Source organism: Hemitrygon akajei, chromosome 7 (assembly GCF_048418815.1).
Source record: "Hemitrygon akajei chromosome 7, sHemAka1.3, whole genome shotgun sequence".
NCBI lineage: Eukaryota > Metazoa > Chordata > Chondrichthyes > Myliobatiformes > Dasyatidae > Hemitrygon > Hemitrygon akajei.
Genome location: NC_133130.1, coordinates 147,074,875 through 147,094,861, shown reverse-complemented (window position 1 = coordinate 147,094,861; position 19,987 = coordinate 147,074,875). Strand labels below are relative to the sequence as shown.

The 19,987-nt window shown below is 39.2% G+C and overlaps 1 protein-coding gene across 2 annotated transcripts in view; it reads right to left on the bottom strand.

Moving 5' to 3' along the window:
- abca2 (ATP-binding cassette, sub-family A (ABC1), member 2) overlaps positions 1-19,987 on the bottom strand; it is a 519,276-nt gene that overhangs the window by 194,261 nt on the left and 305,028 nt on the right. The gene's annotated exons all lie outside the window — the stretch shown is intronic.

The following is a 19,987-nucleotide window of genomic DNA, read 5'->3' as shown; positions in this document are numbered from 1 at the left end:
TGTTCTCAAGGACAACAAAATGAAGAAGATGACAATATTGTTCCTGGTGAAAAGAAAATGTTTCCTCTTTTGGGGTAGGGAAGGAAAGATAAAAGCAGATATTACACTGGGCTGTACTGCAGAACCATCAGTTATTTTACTATATACTACATTTAACCAGGCAATGGAGAAATATAAAACAGATGAGTCAAAAATAAGTTACCACGAGTAAAGCAACAGAATTATTTTGCTGTGACATTCCATGATAAATGGCACAATTTCCACCAGATAGCAGTTCCCCGATGCTCCCACTGTTCACTGTCAAAAGCATAATTTAAAGTGTAGGTGTTCTACAGTTCTCTGTCTGATACTGACACAGTAACTCATCCATCTTTCAGTTACAATGGACTCTACACATCCATACAATTGAGAGGTGGAGTGCTAATAAGGCGGGCAGGTACGTGTGCATAAGGACCATTATGTTTGGTTGTTGTGATAAATGCAGGAAAGCATCTTCATCTATACTCTGGCAGAGAAAAATAAATACTTGAATAAAATGTTTCAAATATATTATTTGATCATATATTTATATCATCTTCCTATCATCAACATTGTTTGTTTCAGTTAATATTGAAATATAACTGGTAATTACACTTCACTGTCAGTGTTTCACACAACTCCTTGGATGGGTGTATGTTGCACTGAAGTTTTTTGTGTCACTTCAGTGCAAAAGTTTTTAAATCAATTCTACCTTCCTGTTTATAAAGTTATCCACTGTAAATGACACAATTGGAATCATATGAAACTAGGATAAACTGGCTTCCAAATGAAAACCACATTACATTGTTCTTACTTGATCTAATTAAGACTAATTTGGTCTCAAGACATACAGGACACCCTCAGAAGAGACTGACTAAAATTTGATTGCAAGCACAGTGATAGAAAGCTAACTGGGACTATCTCACGATCCCTGCCTGTTGGTATCATTTCCAACTACTGTGTGAATTTCAGGTAACATCTGCCTCACTCAACTATTCTAAAGTTTTATTTTATATAAATAGTACAGTGGCAACACAAGAACTGGTTATAAGGTGTCATAGGAGGTCTAACATTTTCTCTGTGTTATTCGAATCTGGGATACAAGAGATTCTGCAGATGCTGGAGGAAATCAGCAGGTCAGACGGCATTCTGGAAAGGAAATAAACAGTTGATGTTTCGGGCCGAGACATTTCACCAAAACATCAACTGTTTATTTCCCTCCATAGATTCGACCTAACCTGCCAAGTCCCTCCAGCATTTTGTATGTCTTGTTATTTGAAGAAGGGTCAGGACTGGGCAAAAGAATATCAATGTGACTTGTATAAATTTAGTAAGGTGGAGAGAAGGTAGTTTTGCTGTGAACTGTATTTTATTTTAGATATTCTTTGCTTCAGTTATTTCTCTACTTTCACCAACCAAGTTACCATTTCAACATCTAAATTCAGTATTTGCTTCCTGCAGGTAGCTAAGTATTCATATTTTTACTTCAATACGATAAGGCATTCTCAGAATTAGGATTAATACCACTGGAAATTTGTTGTTTTGTGGCAAGCAGTACATTGGAATACTTAATAATAAAAACTAAAAATTACAATCAATATATATAAAAAAATAAGTTAGTGCAAAGAGAGAGAGAAAAATTACTGAGGTAGTGTTCATGGGTTCATTGTCCATTCAGAAATCTGATAGAAGAGGAGGAGAAGCTGTTCCTGAAACACTTAGTGCATGTCTTCAGACTCTAGCTCCTCCTCTAGGTTGATAGCACATCCTGGGTGATGGGGGTCCTTAATGATGGATGCCACCTTTTTGAGGTATTGCCTATGGAAGGTGTCCTGAATGCTGGGGAGGTTCGCACCCATGATGGAGCTGGCTGAGATTACAACATTCTGCAGTATTTTCTGACCCTGTGCTGCAGCTCCTCCATACCAGATGGTGATGCAACCATTTAGAATGATACATCTGCAGAATTTTGTGAGCGTCTTTGGTGGCATATCTATTTTCTTCAATTCCTAATGAAATATAGCCACAGTTGTGTCTTCTTTGTAGTTGTAACTGTTATCAAGTTTTAGCAATGTCCCATGGATTGCCTTTTGCTAAATTTCAATAAGCTCCCAGCTCTCTGTGCCATGTTTCTAACCGTACAAGTAATTTTTCCACCAAACTAGACAAGATTGTTGAGGAGTTATGTAGATGTCTACAACCCAGAAATGATTTATCAGTCTCCTGATCCAAAACAAAGGAAATGTCATTAGCTACAAGGAAGGCTATATTTCATTACTAGTTTGAGTAGATTTGGTATGACACTCGAATTTCTGCAGATATACCGTGGAGATCATTCTAATTGACTGCCTCACCATTTGGAATGGGGGTGGGGAGGATTACTGCACAGGATTGACATACGCTGCAGAAAGTTGTGATCTTAGTCAGCTCCATCATGGGCATTAGCCAAGGCATCTTCAAGGAATGATGCCTCAAAAAGGAAGCATGCATCGTTAAGGACCCCTATCACCCAGGACATGCCTTGTTCTCAATACTACTGTCAGTAAGGAGGTACAGGAGCCTAAAGGCACACACTCAACGATTCTGGAACAGCTTCTCCCCCTCTGCCATCAGATTTCTGAATGGACTTTGAACCCATGAACACTACCTCAATAATTTTTTTTTATTTTTGCACTACATATTTAACTATTTTATATATATATATATATATATATATATACACACACACACACACACACACATATATTCACTGTAATTCATGTATTTTATCCTCTTTATTATATGTTACATTGCACTGCAGCACAAAGACAACAAATTTCATGACATATGCTGGCAATATTAAACCCAGTTCTGATTCTGATCTAATCTCTTACAAAAAAAACTTAACACAAGCTCTCTCTACATTCCTCTGTGCATTAATGATTAACAGGCAATGACCTATCCACAAGTGGTTGACTGAAAAATTTGTGGTCTCATTTGTTTACGTTTTGTATATTTTTTTTGCAATTTTCTTTCAGAGTTCCACGTGTTCACTTCGGCAACTGACCAGCCTTTGGGATCCAGAGCTCCCAGAATCCAGCTTGATGGAATCCATAAAGAGAAAAGAGTGCTGCCAGTGAATGGGAAACGGGTCAAGCAAAGCTAACATTGATAAAGCGCTCCCAGTTTAAGCTGGGTCTTTTGCATTCCCCAAAGTGTTCTGCAATAATAATGTTTTTTATATAATGAATTAGATTATCAAAATTTGAAATAAAATAGAAAATGTTGGTCATGCAGAATCAGTGGAGAGAGAAACAGAGTTAATCCTTCAAGCCCAGAAATTTTGACCAATACTTCTGAAGCAACACACCAGATACTGGAGGATCTCAGCAGGTCAGGCAACATCGATGGAAATGAGTAAACTGTTGACGTTTCTGGCCAAAACCCTTCTTTAGTACTGAGAAGGAGGGGGTGGGGGGGGAAGACGCCAGAAAAAAGGTGGGGGAGGGGAAGGAGGCTAGCTAGAAAGTGATTGCTGAAACCAGATAGGTGGCAAATAGTTCTGAAAGCTGCTGGGATTGTACAGAGGGGAACTCAGAACAAAACAAGGTAATAATGAACAGATAAGTCATTTTAAGATTTAATACAGGCATAAATCAAAACACACAAGGGAAACTTAATCCTTTTAGACTAATAAAGGTTAGGTAATATGCTTTCATCAGTATGACTATGACAGGTAAAGTATGAAAGATCAAAAAAAAGGGGACTTTAATGATGAAAACAAAATTCTCCGTTTAGCATACCTTGAAGATTCTGTTCTAAGGTTCGTTGGAAAGGAAGGCATGAGGGCAATGAGGTAGCTCAGAGATCAGGAAGACTGAATTTTTAGCCTGCTAGGCCACAGGGATGGCTCTAGCAAAGTGATAAAGAATAGGGACACTGATTACATCTTGTGCTCCGTGCTGCTCTTCAATGAGCACAAACAGGTATTTGTACATGATTTTGGATTAGAGAACAAAGTTGGGAGCCAGCTGTGATGAGCTTTCCCTCATGGCACAAATACCCCATTGATGTTCCCTGCCAAAGTTTTCATTGCTGGAAAAACAAGGACTTTGAGCAAGCAGAAATGGGAAGGAATCAATTCCTACAGAAGAAAATAAGAGAGTAAAACAATGAGGAGGAAAAAATATTAAAATTAATTGTAGCTACCAGGTTCTGATTCTAATTGCAGATATGTCCTGTACAATATGATGTTGATAGATATTTTGTAAAAGGGAAATGCCATAATGTACATCATCTATAGTAGTTTTATAGTTTTAACAAGATTTTAGTCAGAGACAAGTAGAGCACAGAAACAGGCCCTTCTGCCCATTTATTCTGTGCCAAAACTTTTAAACTGCCTACTCCTATTAACCTGCACCAGGACCATAGCCCTCCATACCTCTACTATCCATGTACCTATCCAAGCTTCTCTCAAATGCTGAAACTGAGTGGACATGCTCCACTTGTGCAGGCAGCTTATTCCACATTCTCATGACCCTCTGAGTGAAGTTTCCCCTCATGTTCCCCTTAAACTTTTCACCTTTCACCCTCTGGTTGTAGTCCCTCCCAACCTCAGTGGAAGAAACCTGCTTGCATTTATCCTATCTATACTCTTAATTTTGTATACCTCTATCAAATCTCCTCTCAGTCTTCTATGTGCCAAGGAATAAAGTCTGAATATTTTCAATCTTTCCTTATTATTCAGGTCGTCCAGTACTGGCAACATCCCTGTATATTTTCTCCGTACTCTTTCAATCTTATTTACATCTTTCCAGTAGATAGGTGACCAAAACTGCACACAATGCTCCAAATTAGGGCTCACCAAAGAAATTTGAAATAATTCCACAAGATATTGATGGCACAGGGACTATTCATTTCACATTATATGTTCATGACCTAATAAGCTATTAAATTAACACTGAGAATACTGTTTAGAGCATACATAGCTGGACCGAGGAATCAAACAGATTTATCAGAAACCTGTATAGGGCATCTAATAGCAAGCTACCTTCTGTTACACAGCAGCGAAAATATGGCAACATTACCACCACCAGACAATATGAATTTCCTCAGCTAACTTTCTTTCAACTAAGTAGAATCTCAATGGTGAAAAACAATAAAGACTGAACAATGAATACTAATGCAAACGTAACACCCTTGTTAAGATTTTTACTGCTATGCTGTAGGTATTTCATTTTAGCAGTTCCGTCAGAGTAGTCTGCTCTGCTCTCAGCCTGTTTGGATTTGTGCTGAGATAAGAAGCTTGTTGTTCAACTTAGGAATGTGTTGTCAACCAATCAGGACAGTGGAATTGGGAGAAGGTTCTGGAGAAAGCTGGGTTAAAGGTCTTTGGTGGTGGGAGCTGGGAGAAGCGAGGAGTGAAGATAGCTGAGGATGCCATCCCTGTTGCACCAGGTACCTTGTGCAGATGAATGGCTTCAAGGAGGAAGGACTAATACTCCCGAGGAAGACTCGTTTATTCGAGATGGATTTTGAGAGGCATTCGGAAGGTGTGTGCTTTCATGCAGACCGAGGATCCAGACAAGTTCAAGATGAGCTCCAACTTAAGTGCATATTTGACTATTTAACAGTAATGTGCCCTTTTTGTTTTTCTCTTTCTTTCATTTAATAACTGGTTAATTATAGAACAATCTGTTATTTCCTTCTGGGGGCAGTAAATCGCACAACATTCAGAACAAAAAAAAAATGGGGTTTGGGTGGGTGAGACACCCAATCTCAGGGATTTGGCAGGACCAAAGTCATATACACCCTAGACATGTGAAGCCTGAGAAGGGTGGGTTTCTCGCCACGGAGTCCAGTGGCTGTTAGCGAGGGGTTAACGAGTCACATTTCCAGAGATGCCCAATAAAACAAGGTTTAACAAACAAACCAAGTAAGGAGAGGAAAGAAACAACAAAGGAAGGAGGAAAGAGGGAATAAAAGGCAGAGATAGGATAAAATGAACTAATTTACCCACATCGGGACATCTCTAATTGCTTCAGAGGAACAAAGGTAATAATAAAATTAATACTTCGACAATGTCTAATGATGCATTTCCATCTGGAATTATGCATATCACTTACTGTGAACTGCAGACAAATTGAAACAAAGCATCAACCACAGCAGAGATTCAAACACTTAGAGGCTGATTAAGACACAAAGCAGCCAGCATTCATTTATCTCAAAGAAAGTGACTGATTAATCAAGACAAGAGAATTCTTACTCAACCATAAGATGCAGGTTCCACTGTCAACTTGTTCCCTATCTGAAGAAGCTTCTCTTGATTTATGTCACAGTTATTGATCCAAAATTAGTAGTATAATAGTAGTCTGAGAAATTGTACATGGATAGAAATTTACTGGCTTAATTGGCTACTGCTGTTCAGAGTTCTTAATAGATACTATGCAACTGATAGAACCTAAAATTAAAATAAAATTAAGCAAAGCTCTTCAAACCTACCCCAGCATCAAGGCCTATTATCAAGATGCAATCTCATCTAATGCCATCTCTCATTCAGTCTGACATTAGTGCCATTTTTCAAGGACAGATCTGAAATCATTCTGGACCGATTTGGGATTGACTGCACATCATGTACACAAAAGATACTGCAAATGCTGGAAATATTGAATAGCATACACAGAATGCTGGAGGAATATAGTAGCTCGGACAGCATCTCAGGAGAGGATTAAAGAGTCTGTGCTTCGGGCTGAGACCCCTCATCAGGATAGTGTTGCAGTCAAAATGTGGTTTGTCTCTTCCCCGCCATCAATGCTGCATGATTTGCTAAGTACCTTCAGCATTTTGTGTGGGATTGTCAGCATTCAGTTGGGTTGTCCGAGCCACTTGGATGTGTTTGGGAGAAATTCAGGAAGGCACACTCTCCTGTCCTTCTGATTACAGTGGAGAAACAATGAGGCCCCAAGGATCCTGGCTTTAGATTGCAAACCACACTGGAAAGCAGGGGAAAAGCAAAAGACATAAATTAGCCCAGCCCAAATACTGCAGCTCAGTGTCCAGTGGCAGGATCTGGGGACTTGAGGGAGATGGTAGGTGAGTATTAGGATGCAGGGTAGCAGAGTGAGATTAGAAATAGAGCAGATTGAGGCTAAGGGTCAGGGGCAGGGTGAAGGCACGGGATGCTGAGGACTATCTTGGAGCATGAAGTTTCAGAGATCAGGTAAGCAATGGTGCAATATCATTATACTTTATTTTGATGTAGACAATGATGTAGAGTAATGGAGAAATGCAGCATAGAAACAAGCCATCAGGCCCATTGAGTGCCAACCTCCAAATGTCCATTTTTTTACTCCATTCCCACCCAAACACATTCTGTTCTTCCCACATTCTCATCAACTGCCCAGATTCTACCACTCACCTACAGACTAGGGACAACTTACATTGGACAACCAGCCTTCCAATCTGCATATTTTTGGGATGAAACAGGAGTGCCTGGAGGAAATCCACTCAAATGCAGGGAAAACATACAAGTTCCACAACTGACGGTACTAGAGGTCAGGATCGATTCCGAGTGTGGTTGTGTGAGACAGCAGCTCACCTACTGTGCCACTATAATGCAGCTGGCTTCCATGATTGTAGCCACACTGGTCACCGAAGGTACTCCAACATTGCACTGGTTACTGAAGGCACACCAACTTCACACTGGTTACCAAGTCACACTGAGTACTTGAGTACCTAATAACATAATTGCCCTGATGTCCAAGTACAAAAAGCCAAATAGTTGTTCCAGCCTTGCATAGAGTGCTCCTCTATACTGTCCTCACTAAGTAGAAGTGTGCATCTTACTTGCCTGTAATTTTTAAACCCAATTTAATCTCTGTTAATTCTGCAATATGAAAATGCAGTATAAATAACATTCTCTGGATGTGATTCACACTTTCTTCATTCTCTGTGAACTAATCCCCACAGATTCCTGCAATCTCTGAGCTGCTGGAATGTCAATTTCAGGTCTCTAGCCACTTTGGCATTTTTAGTATCAAACATCAAGTTCACCTCTTAAATCAAACACTGCCACAAAACATAACTTCCAGTGACAAGACATTTGAATTTCAATATCCCAGATCAATCACTGTCTGCACAGTAGAGATCCTAAATGCACACAACAGATCACAACTATAAAGATGAGTTCAGTGAAAGCCTCTCTTTCTATTCCCCCCCTGTGATTTCTGCTGCCCTCTGAATCTTCAACCATGCACTCACCCAGTCCCGCTACTACACATCCTTCCTGGTTTTCAACTAATATGGCAGGGGATGGGAACCCACACAGAAAAGAAGAGGGAAGTGATGCAGAGACAAAAGCTAGAGATAGTGTAGAAAAAAGTAAGAGCAGAGTGCATAAAAGTAAAAAGCAAAAATCGCATAGGTCACTAGATTCTAAAAGGACAATGAGTATAAGGGCACTTTATCTAAATGCCCATAGTATTAGAAACAAGGTGAGTGAACTTCTGGTACAGATCAGTACCAAGGCATATAATTTAGTGGCCATTACAGAAACCTGGTTGCAAGGTGAGATGACTGGGAATTAAATATCCAAGGCTATCATGTAAGGGAAAGATAGGCAGGAAGGCGAAGGAGGTGGGGTGGCACTCTTAATTAAGGATGAGATCAGGACGATTGTGAGAGGCGATAGCATTTCTACGGAGCAGAATGTTGAGATTATCTAGCTAGAGATCAAGAATAGTAAAGGGAAAAAGTAAATCACTGGTGGGAATTGTCTATAGGCCAATAAAAATATTGCAATGGCAGAGGCGATTAACCAAGAAGTAACTGAGGCTTGAAAGAACGGAACGACAGTTGTCACGGAGGATTTTAACTTCCACATAGATTGGGTGAATCAGTTTGGTCAAGTAAGTCATGAGGAGGACTTCATAGAATGCATCTGTGATGTGTTTCTTGAGTAGTATGTTAGTGAAACTACAAGGGAAAATGCTACCTTAGATCTAGTCCTGATCAGATGGGAGATTCAGATGCAGCTCAGGTGCCCATAAAGAGGCAACAGTTTTGAATTACAGCATTATTATTCCTCAATCAGCATCACAGTGGCACAACTAGTAGAAATCCCACCCGCAGTTCCCCTGACCTAGCTTCAAGCCTGATGCTTCTTTGTGAAGCTTTCAGGTTGCTACTGTGACCAAGTGGGTTTTCTCCAACTGCTCTGGTTTCTTCCCATGAGGGTGAAAATTACTAGTAAAATTACATTGCTTTTTATGGGGGCTTGTGGTATATAAATTACTTGCTGTATTTTTTTGTATTGCAGCACTAACTATACTTCTTTGGGGGGTGGGGGGTAAGATAATATAAATGCAGGTTTCTTCTCTTTATCATTGTTCCATCTAAAATTCAGAGTTACAAACTACTCCCAGAGGTGGGTTTGCTCCCTCTAAAACACAGTGTACCTTGCCTGCCCCAAAATGTAGGAAACTATGGAATTAGATGGTATAAACAGATATAGACCCAGTCCTCGGGGTCGCATTGCCGGGGGCGGGAGGTCATAGTGCGCTTGGCAGAGGATGGTGCTCAGAGAGGCTGTGCTGGAGGGTATGGTTGGAGGCTCGGCGGTTCGGTGGACTCGGAGTCCGCTGTGGTCTGGGCGCTTTCACTGTGTGCTGCGTCTGCGAGGCTGAGTCCAGCGGCACCTTGGAAGTCCATAGCGGGGGTATTCCCTTCTGCTACCTGCGTGGGTTGACAAGTCTATCGGGACCCTGAGAACTTGTGGAAACTGTATGGTGGTTTCTTTTGAACTTGTAGTCTTTTAACATCTTTGGACTATTTTTACTGTGTCCATGGTCTGTTTTTTCTAAATCAACTATGGTATTGTCTGCACCATTGTAACTATATGTTAACTATAACTATATGGTTTTGTGTAGGTCTTGTAGCTTTAGTTTTTGGTTTGTTGGGTGGTAGAGTTGGTCTCCTGACTTGGTGTGTCTGGGTAGTCTTGTTTGGTCTGGTGGGTTTGGAGCTCCTTTCTGGAGAACGTGCTAAGATGGTAGTGCAATATTAATACACAGCAGCCTCTCCAGACTCTGGATTTGGGGATTACCAAACGTTATGTGGATTTTCTGGTGTAGTTTGTTTTGTCATGTGCTTTTGTGATATCATTCTGGAGGAACATTGTCTCATTTTTTAACTGCATTGTATTGTGGTTTCTAAATGACAATAAACTGAAATTGAACTGAACTGATATATAAAAAAAGTTTCAACCTACTTAATACATGCTACTAGATTATTTTCTTGACTACACAAGGTAGAAGAATATTACTGTAGACCATTTATATATTACTGGACAATCTTAATGAACAGGAGAATTATGGCAAGATAAAATTAAGTAATTATGTATTTAACTGCAACTCCTTAAAATACACAAACTTCACACTTTCTCTCTTGCCAGTACAGTGTGAAATACATATAAATTAACATATGGAATTCATTTTAAATGGTAATTTGTTACCCATATGGCACAGAATTAATGTTTACCAACATGTCTGACAGCCCAGTCTGCCATTTGGAACAAGTTAACCAAAGAAACTTGCGCAGAGTTTTAAAGGGAAATTGAAACAAGGGCAATTATAGACACATTTTTCAAACCTGAGTAACTTTCCAAACTATGAAAAGAATGTCAATAAAAACAATTTCTTCCTTTCTTGTTCGAAAACACTTCAGATGTTTTACAAGGCATTTCTTCATCCAAGAAGAGTGACAGTAATAAACACCAATATATCCTCTCTGTCTTGATGTCTACATTGTCCAGAACAATCTATTTCATTTATATTAACTAAAGGTTCCAACCCAACCCAGCACAGGTTACAACAAGGAAGAATTAAGACAACAGAAAACATTTGAGAGGATAAATAGCCTTCTCTTACATTGCACTTGCTTCTAAAATATTTTATCTTACATGGGACAATTAGGGAGTGTGTAACATTTTTTTTGGTATCCAAGAACCTTCTAAAAGTTGTGCAGTAGTTATTTCCTCGTTACAGACTTGTTTTCTTGTGTTTTTTGAACTCATCATTTATAGCTGGGACGTGTAATCCAGGAATGTTTAGAAACATGCAATAATAAGTTAAAAGGAACAATTCTAAACAGGGGTCTTCCTCTCAAAATACTCCCTACTTCCAGTTACAGAGTTATAGAGATATAGCACAAATAGGCTATTCTGCCCATTGAGTCCGTGCTGATAATGAAGTACCCAATTATTTTCCTTCCACACTAATCCTACTCCAACTCATTCAATTCTCTCAAAATTCCCCAGCTTTTTCCTTTCACCTAGGGGCAACTTGCGGTGAGGAACTAATCGACCAGCCTTCATTTATGGGGGGTGGGCCAGAGCACCCAGAGGAAATCCACACAGGGAGAATGTCAAAACAAAGGCAGAGACCTGGATTGAACCTCTGGTGCTGAAGACAGCACATCTATTAGCCATGCCACTGTGCTGCCTGCAGTTCTGTTAACAGATGAGGAAAACCTTTGCCAACAATGCCATGTGCACCTGTTCTTACACAGTGGTTCATCCCGAGAACGAGGAGAGCACAGACAACCCATTGTAACAGAAGATAACACTTCAATTGAAGCACTCTGTTGACACCATTGAGACACATAATACACTTACCAGTTGGAGGACGTTAATCAAATGGCCAGATGGTATAAGTATATGGAGCAAAAGCAACATGATTATGCATGCTCTCTACTTTCAATGAATTTGCAGGCATTAAACAGCAGGTCAGAACTCATATGTGAATGTTGAATTACTATATTCCATTGCACCCAGATTCCCTCTCAAAGTCAATTGTGTGTAGGCAAAATTTCTGCTTTGCATTCTATCAGTGGTTTCGGTGATAGTTCTACCCAATAAGATGATTAGCAACACACACGAAATGCTAGTGAAATACAGTGGGCCAGGCAGCATCTATGGAAAAGAGTAAAAAGTCAATGTTTTAGGCTGAGACCCTTCATCAGGACTGGAAAGGAAGATGAGAAGTCAGAGTGGGGGACGGGAGGAAGAAGTACTGGTGATAGGTGAAACTCGAAGAGGGGAGTGGGTGAAGCAAAGAGCTGGGAAGTTGATTGATGAAAGAAATAAAGGGCTGGAGAAGGGGGAATCTGACAGGAGAGGACAGCAAACCATTGAAGAAAGGGAAGGGCAAGGAGCACCAGAGGAGATAAGGTGAAAGAAGGAGATAGGAATGTAGAATGGTGAAGGGGCGGGGGGCAGTTACCAGACTTTCAAGAAATGGATGTTCATGCCATCAGGTTGGAGGATACCCGAACTGAATACAGGGTGTTTAGCTGGCCTTTATCAATAATGACACAACATTTAAGAGTTAAGGACATGATGTGGCAGTTATATGAGTAGTTGGTGAGGCCGCACTTGGAGTATCATGCGCAGTTTTGGTCACCCTGTTATAGGAAAAGCATTATTCAGCCAGATAGGGCAGAAGAGATTTATGAGGATGTTGTCTGGACTAGACAGCCTGAGGTGTAGTGTGAGGTTTTAAACTCCATATTTTTATTCCCTGGAGCAAAGAAAAATGAGGGGTGACCTCACAGAAGTTTATAAAATCATGAGGGACTTTGATAAATTAGATAGTCAATGTCTTACCCCCATGCTTAGGATGTCCAAAACTAGAGGCCACATATACAATATAATAAGAGGGAGATACAAGAGAAACACGAGAGGCAACTTCTTTATACATGGGGTAGTGAGTATCTGGAACAAGAGGACCAGAAGATGTGGTCAAGGTGGGTACATTTAGAACATCTGAGGAATTTGGATTGGAACATGAAGGGCGTCTTGGAGGGTTCTGGGCTGAACGAGAGCAAATGGGATTTGCAGGCGGTCAGCATGGACCAGTTGGGATGAAGGGTTTATTTCTGTGCTGTATTATTTTTTGATTGTATGACTTCAGAACAAATGCACTAAAATATAGAAGAATATTTTCCAAAGTATTTACGAGCACCAACTAAATAAAGTCTGATTAAAAATAAAAAAGGTGAGCATATTATAAAAGCATTTTAAAAATCCTACAAAACAATCCACCAGCTGTAAGAAATCAGGCTTAAAAATTAAGAAAAATGGATTCTCATACATAAAGCTAGTTTCCACTTAGATTCAGGCACAGAACATTTTTTAAAAATATATCCAATATCATGCCCTTGAGCTAAAGGTCCAACAAAACATTTTAAAGCATCTGTAGCACCTCCAGAGTAAACAGAATTAATGGAAGCTCCCAATGGTCATTAATTCATCCTGATTGCACTGCAAATTTTATGAGCAAAACACACTTCAAGCTCCAGTTATTAAAGCATGGAAAATTTATTTACACTGGGCTGTATAAACAATAGATTTCACTGTAAAAGTACCACCCAACACAAGTCCTACAACTCTTAAGCAGCCCAGTCTAGACAAAAATGCCTAATTAACAAGTCACAAGTTTTGATGAACATTCAAGGTAACGGCAGAAAGCATGGTAAAAGATATTAACACGTTGGAAATAACTGATAACTCGAAAGCCAAAAACATTTTGTGAGGATATTTCAAACCAGATTTACATTCTTGAGTTTTCCAATTATTTAAAAATACACTCAATTGTTTTACAGTTAAAGGTGTGAAAATTATTTAAAATTACTTAATTTACTTAAATAAGGACTTCTGTCAATCTTTGTAAGCTACTAAAATGCTTTGCAAGCTTGATTATTCAAACTTCATTTATGTCAAGGATCTTTCTTCGATGGCAAATTGAAGTACACACAGAAATAATATTCTCCATAGGTTCTAACAATATGGTTGATGAATGCGCTTTGCCAGCCAAACACATCACAAACAGCTTTTATAAAATTTAGATAGTTGCACAGCATTTTGAGGGCGAGAGGGAGAGAGAAAAGAGAGAAATAAATAAAAAAGATTGACCGAAAAATAAGTGAGATAAAATGAGAGCTGAAGAGAAGGAAAACAGAGAAAAAACCAAGCAGAGGAGGTGCCAGAAATGGACAGACAGGAAGATAATGCGACAAGAATAATCAGTTCCTCTATTAACAATGAGTTTTACTTATTATTTATTGAGATACAGCACGGAGTAGGACCTTTGGGCTGCACCACTCAGCGGTCCACAGACTTAATCCTAGTCAAGTCACAGGACAATTTACAATGACCAATTAACCTACCAACCAGTGCTTCTTGTGGACAGTGGGAGGAAACTGAAGCACCTATAGAAAATCCTCACAGTCACGGGTAGAACATACAAACTCCTTACACTCAGTGGCAGGAACTGATCTTCGGTCGCCTGTACTGTAAACCGTCGTGCTAACCGCTATGCTAACATGCCACCCTGAGTTAAGCAACCGCACTCATGTTCAAGGTTTTTATTTATAAGCAGCTCCCAATACATTTCCTGTTCTGGAATTTTAGTACAGCCTATATTGCATTTACAGAAAAATCTGTTACACTTTCCATTAACTTAACCCACCTCACTCAAAACAAGTGCATCCATGTAGTGATCAAATCGAGTAAGCATAAATAAGAGCCAAGAGATTAATATTCCTTTATTCAGTCTAAACGTTTTCTTTCCATTAGCTTTTGTTCAAAAAAAAATGTAAATCTCAAAGCTGGTGATTCAAGTACTTCCAGTTCTTAAAGGCTAATTATAATTATATATTCCACTCTTCTCTGTGAATATGAACTTCTTGAACCCTTCACTGCTCAGGGATTAAGAGCTGCTCCTTCTCTCAATCAAAGTCACTGGCAAGTACATAATTTGAAAGTCTTTATTTTATTATTAAAAACATTCCCTCAGGATCGCAGTTATAATGACATTTCCCACATCCAATTTCAGTCTTCAGAAAATGATATCTGCCATCAGTAAATTTAAGGACCTGTCTGTAAATTTGAATTCCCCTTGGCTGAATGACATAAATACTTAATAATAATTCAAAAAGAAATAAATTAGACCAGTGAAAGTAACTAGGTGCTATGGGAACTCTGGAGTATGACCTGGATTCAAGCTCCTGAAATGGTTGTCTTGGAGGAGTTCCAGCTCCTCATGATACTCAATGCAAACTCCACACCCCTCCCCAATCATTCAAAAAAAAATGTCATTCTTACATTAAACATTTTTGCCATTTCTGTACCATTTGACTGTGTTTTGAGGCCGAGTTGCTAGTTTCATGCTCAGCCCAGCATGGATAGAAAGCATGCAAGCCACAGGCCAGATTCAAACATGGGGCCATTCACCTCAAAGTCTGGTGTTGATGCCACTACACCATCGGCTGGCTATTTTACCTACAATGAACTCTGTGGTATCCCTGGGTCTTGAAAGGCAACATGAAAGCCTCAAAAGAGTGGCACTGATTCTGGCTTCAGAAATAAAGCTAGACTTCCATTGGCATCAACATCAAGGACTTCTATTTATGAACGTGTTTCAGTGCTTCACTAGCTGGCACATGTAGGGGGAGGGTCAGGGCAGGTTTGATGCTTCTGCCCTGCTTGTTCATGGTGGGGGGGGGGGGGGGTTGGGGTTTTGATGTTTCTATCATTCATTCTATGGGACTTCTTGTTTTGTGGATATCTGTGAAGAGTAAAAATTTCAGGCTGTATACATTCCTCTGATGTTAAATTCAACTATTTGAAAGTACTTTAACAGTCTAACAAACATATGACTTCCCAAAACACAAAAACGTCCCTCTGCCTCACACACACACAATGATAGCAAGACTGTCATCCTCAAAATACAGCTGCATTAATATTCCTTGAGAACCAAAATAGGTGGTTACAAGACGTCACTGATTGATTTCTCTAGCTCCCACAAGAGAGAGAAAGGGAATTACTATGTGGAGAATCAGCAAATGTTATGGGAAAGTATGAAATAGAATCAGGAATAGCCCAATCGGTACCTTGAGCTGCTCTGTCTTTGTGCAGGATTATGGCTAATTCAATTGTAACTTCAATAAGCTTTTTGTTCTCTTCACAAACCCTTGACTCCTTGTGTTCAAACTCTAATCTCCATACTCCATCCTCAAAATATTCAAATGGCTCTGCCCCAACAGCTGAAAGACATTCCTCATCTTAAATGGGCAACCCAATATTCTAAAACAATATGCTCTAGAGGTCCATGAAGTTATAACTTACAAAGACATCAAATAAATCCATGTGGAAGGGAGTTTTGCTCTGAACAATCGTTTGTCAAGGTTAGTGAAATAAGCAAGTCACACCAATGATACAATAATTATACACGGAAACTGGGTTCTTGGGAGAATTTCTAAAGGGTAGCAGCAGCTACCAAAAGTTTGCATTTTCTCCATACCATCATGAAGCTAGTAACACTTATTCCAATGTATTATCTAATGATATTCTGAAAGTGTATTTTGAATATTTTGTCATCGCCTGCCTTTAGCAGAACGGCTAGTTGTGGCGACTTGGAATGGTGAAGGTGACCAACAGACAGATTCAAAATCAGATTCAGGTTTAATATCATTGGCATATGTCATGAAATTTGTTATGTGGCAGCAGTACATTATAATAAAAATACAGTAAGTATATACCAACATCTGGAATGAAAATTTGCTAAGAAAAATCTTAAGTTTGGTTAAAAAAAAGTATTCTTCCAAAGTAGCTGCTGAAAGCTGTGTGACAGAAGTGCATTACAATTAACACAGGAGTTTCTCTTTAATTTTCTTTAGGAATGAAAAGATTCCCACAAAATTTACTTTTGATTTCAATTATTACATGTGCGCTTTAGTACAAGTTGTTCATTGTAAATTGTTCCTAATAATTGGTTCTACTGAAGTCAATGGAACCAATATAAGTAAGGAAATACAAATGCAATTTTCTTTGACTTGGCCTCCTGACTTCAGCCTCTATTCATCCAGAATTAGGAAGGGAACCTGACTTTCACATCCACAACCTCAAATCATTTTTACTTGAGTTTTCTGGTTGGACACAAGAAGAAAGCAAAGGAAAACCATTTTGTGAAATGACTGAAATGAAATGGGCCAACCATGGTGGAAGGACCTAAGTAGTGCTACACTGAAATAGTTGACAGGATGCTTTACCATGAGCCAGAAGGTGACACAGTATTACGGTGATTATTACTCACTGCCTCCAACTGGAAACATAGCTATGTGACCATCAGTGGAAAACAAGACCAGGGTCACTATGAACCTATTTTAATTGTCCAGGCTCTGACGTTGTCATAAATAATTGGAAGGGAAGCAAAGACCTACAATCTTCAGAAATCTAGAATGTTGGCAAACAAATGAAAATATACACGGTCATACATTTTTCTGAAGAGTACAAGGAGGTGAAATAAAACGTCTATCAATCACTGAATGTGACAGTGTATAGAGAGTGGGTGAATTTTGGTGGCTCTGTTACCAAGGCAACATTCCCTTATAACTTAGACATAGATATCAAAGTAAAACAGCACAGATAGATAGATATAGATAATATATTTACCTCCATAAACTGACCTACAGTTTCTCTTCCATGAAGTTAAATCATTGGGAATCAAACACAAACCCACATGTAGGAAAGAATAATGGAGGGCTATGTGGGATAGAAGGGTTAGACTGAACTTGTAGTAGGTTAAAAGGTTAGCACAGCATCAGGGAGCTGAAGAGCCTGTAGTGTGTTGTCTATAAAAAGGCACTGTATAACATAGAATTACACTCTATAACTTCCCCCTTGAAAGTTTTCATGTTTTATTGTTTTACAACATTGAATCACAGTGCATTTAATTTGGCTTTTTTGACACTGATCAACAGAAAAGACTCTTTCATGTTAAATTTCTACAAATTGGTCTAAATTTATTGCAATTATTAAACACAAAATAATTGATTGCATAATTACTCACCCCTTCAAATCAGTTTTTAGTAGATGCACCTTCGGCAGCAATTACAGCCTTGAGTCTGTGTGGATAGGTCTCTATCAGCTTTGCACATCTGGACACTGAAATTTTTCCACATTCTTCTTTACAAAACTGCTCAAGCTCTGTCAGATTGCATGGGGATTGTGACTGAACAACCCTTTTCAAGCCCAGCCAGAAATTCTCAGTTGGATTGAGGCCTGGATTTTGACTTGGCCACTCCAGGACATTAACCTTGTTGTTTTTAAGCCATTCCTGTGTAGCTTTGGCTTTATACTTGGGGCAATTGTCTTCTCTGGAAAACAAATTTTATCTTAAGTCGCAGTTCTCTTGCAGACTGCATCAGAATTTCCTTCAGGATTTCCCTGTATTTTGCTGCATTCATTTTACCCCCTACCTTCACAAACCTTCCAGGGCCTGCTGCAGTGAAGCATCCCCACAGTATGATGCACACACTTGGCTTACAGCAAATGAAGCATTTAGTCTGATGGCCAGAAAGGTCAATCTTTGTTTCATCAGACCACAGAAGCTTCTTCCAGCTGACTTCAGAGTCACCCAAATGCCTTCTGGCAAACACTAGTCAAGAATTCATGTGAGTTTCTTTCAACAGTGCCTTTATCTTTGCCACTCTCCCATAAAGCTGCAACTGGTGAAGCACCCGGGCAACATGCACAGTCTCTCCCATCTCAGCCACTGAAGCCACTTGAAACACCATGACTGCACACAAGTGATCGCTATTTAGCTAATTATGTCACTTCTAAAACCAATTGGCTGCATCAGTGATGATCTGGTGTGTCATATAAAATGAAGACAGCACTTGTGCAATCAATTATTTTGTGTTTATATTTGTAATTAATTCGATCACTTTGTAGTGATCTGTTTTCTCTTTGTCACAAGAGACATCAGTGTAAAAAAAGCGCCAAATTAAATCCACTGTGATTCAATGTTGTAAAACAATAAATCATGAAAACTTCCAATGGAGGGGGGAGGGGTGAATACGTTATATAGGCACTCTTCTCTCTTCCCATGTGCCTGACCTTCATCTAATAGCAGAGAAATATCCAAGTGACAAATACCAAGAAAACTCAACAATAATTTTAATGTACAACCACATTTAGTAACAAACAAGGCATTTGTTAGATTGGGATTCGTTCTTGGAAGCTAAAGCAGCTTTCTGTTCCACGTGTAAATTTAATCCAGTTAACATTCATTTCCATCTACAGATTATTTTTGGTTCACATTTCTCAGGCATAATGTTTCCACAGGATGCATAATAAATATTGTTCACTAGCCTTCAATAATTACACAATGAACAAATCAAATGTGATATTGATTTTTTTTAATACAATGACCTTTATAACTCATTTTGCTTGTATTACATTTGGCTTATGCACTCACAAATCAATATCATAACTGTCACTATTTATGGCTAATAGCTTCTACTTCGTGACTTTAAAAATAATTTCTTTAACAAAATATTTTTAACTGATGTGCTGTAACACTGATTAAGCATCAATTTTCCTCCTCCACCTCCGTCAGTTTTTTGTAAGAGATTCCATAAACACTGTGTTTGCCAGAATAATCTGTGTACCAACACATGGAGGGGAGGGACTGGAGGGAAATGGGGAGGTGTGGGGGAAGAAACGCAAGTAATTGGGACCAGCTAGCTGGACAACGTGATTGGCATGGACTCACTGGGCTGGGAAATCCATGCTGCTTTGTTGCTATATGTCATTCGCCATCATGCCTCAGTGTGAGGGGGATCCTTTGCACTTTCTCTAACAAATGTCAAATTGGACTCGCAAGTGACATTGGTCAACCTGCTGCTTGAGTCAATTAAATTTAGCAATTTCTATCAAACATTCAGAAGCAGTAATGCTCGAAATGAGAGGGAATGCATGGTAGTCCATTTGGCTCAAACTTGAGAAAGACTTCCATCTGTGCATCTCTAATTCAAGGTCTTTAGATATCCCAAAGTAATTTATAGGCAGTAAGACAACTTCTGAAGTGTGGTCATGTGTATTACATTGGAAACACCACAGCCAATTTTTACACATCAAAATTCCAACAAG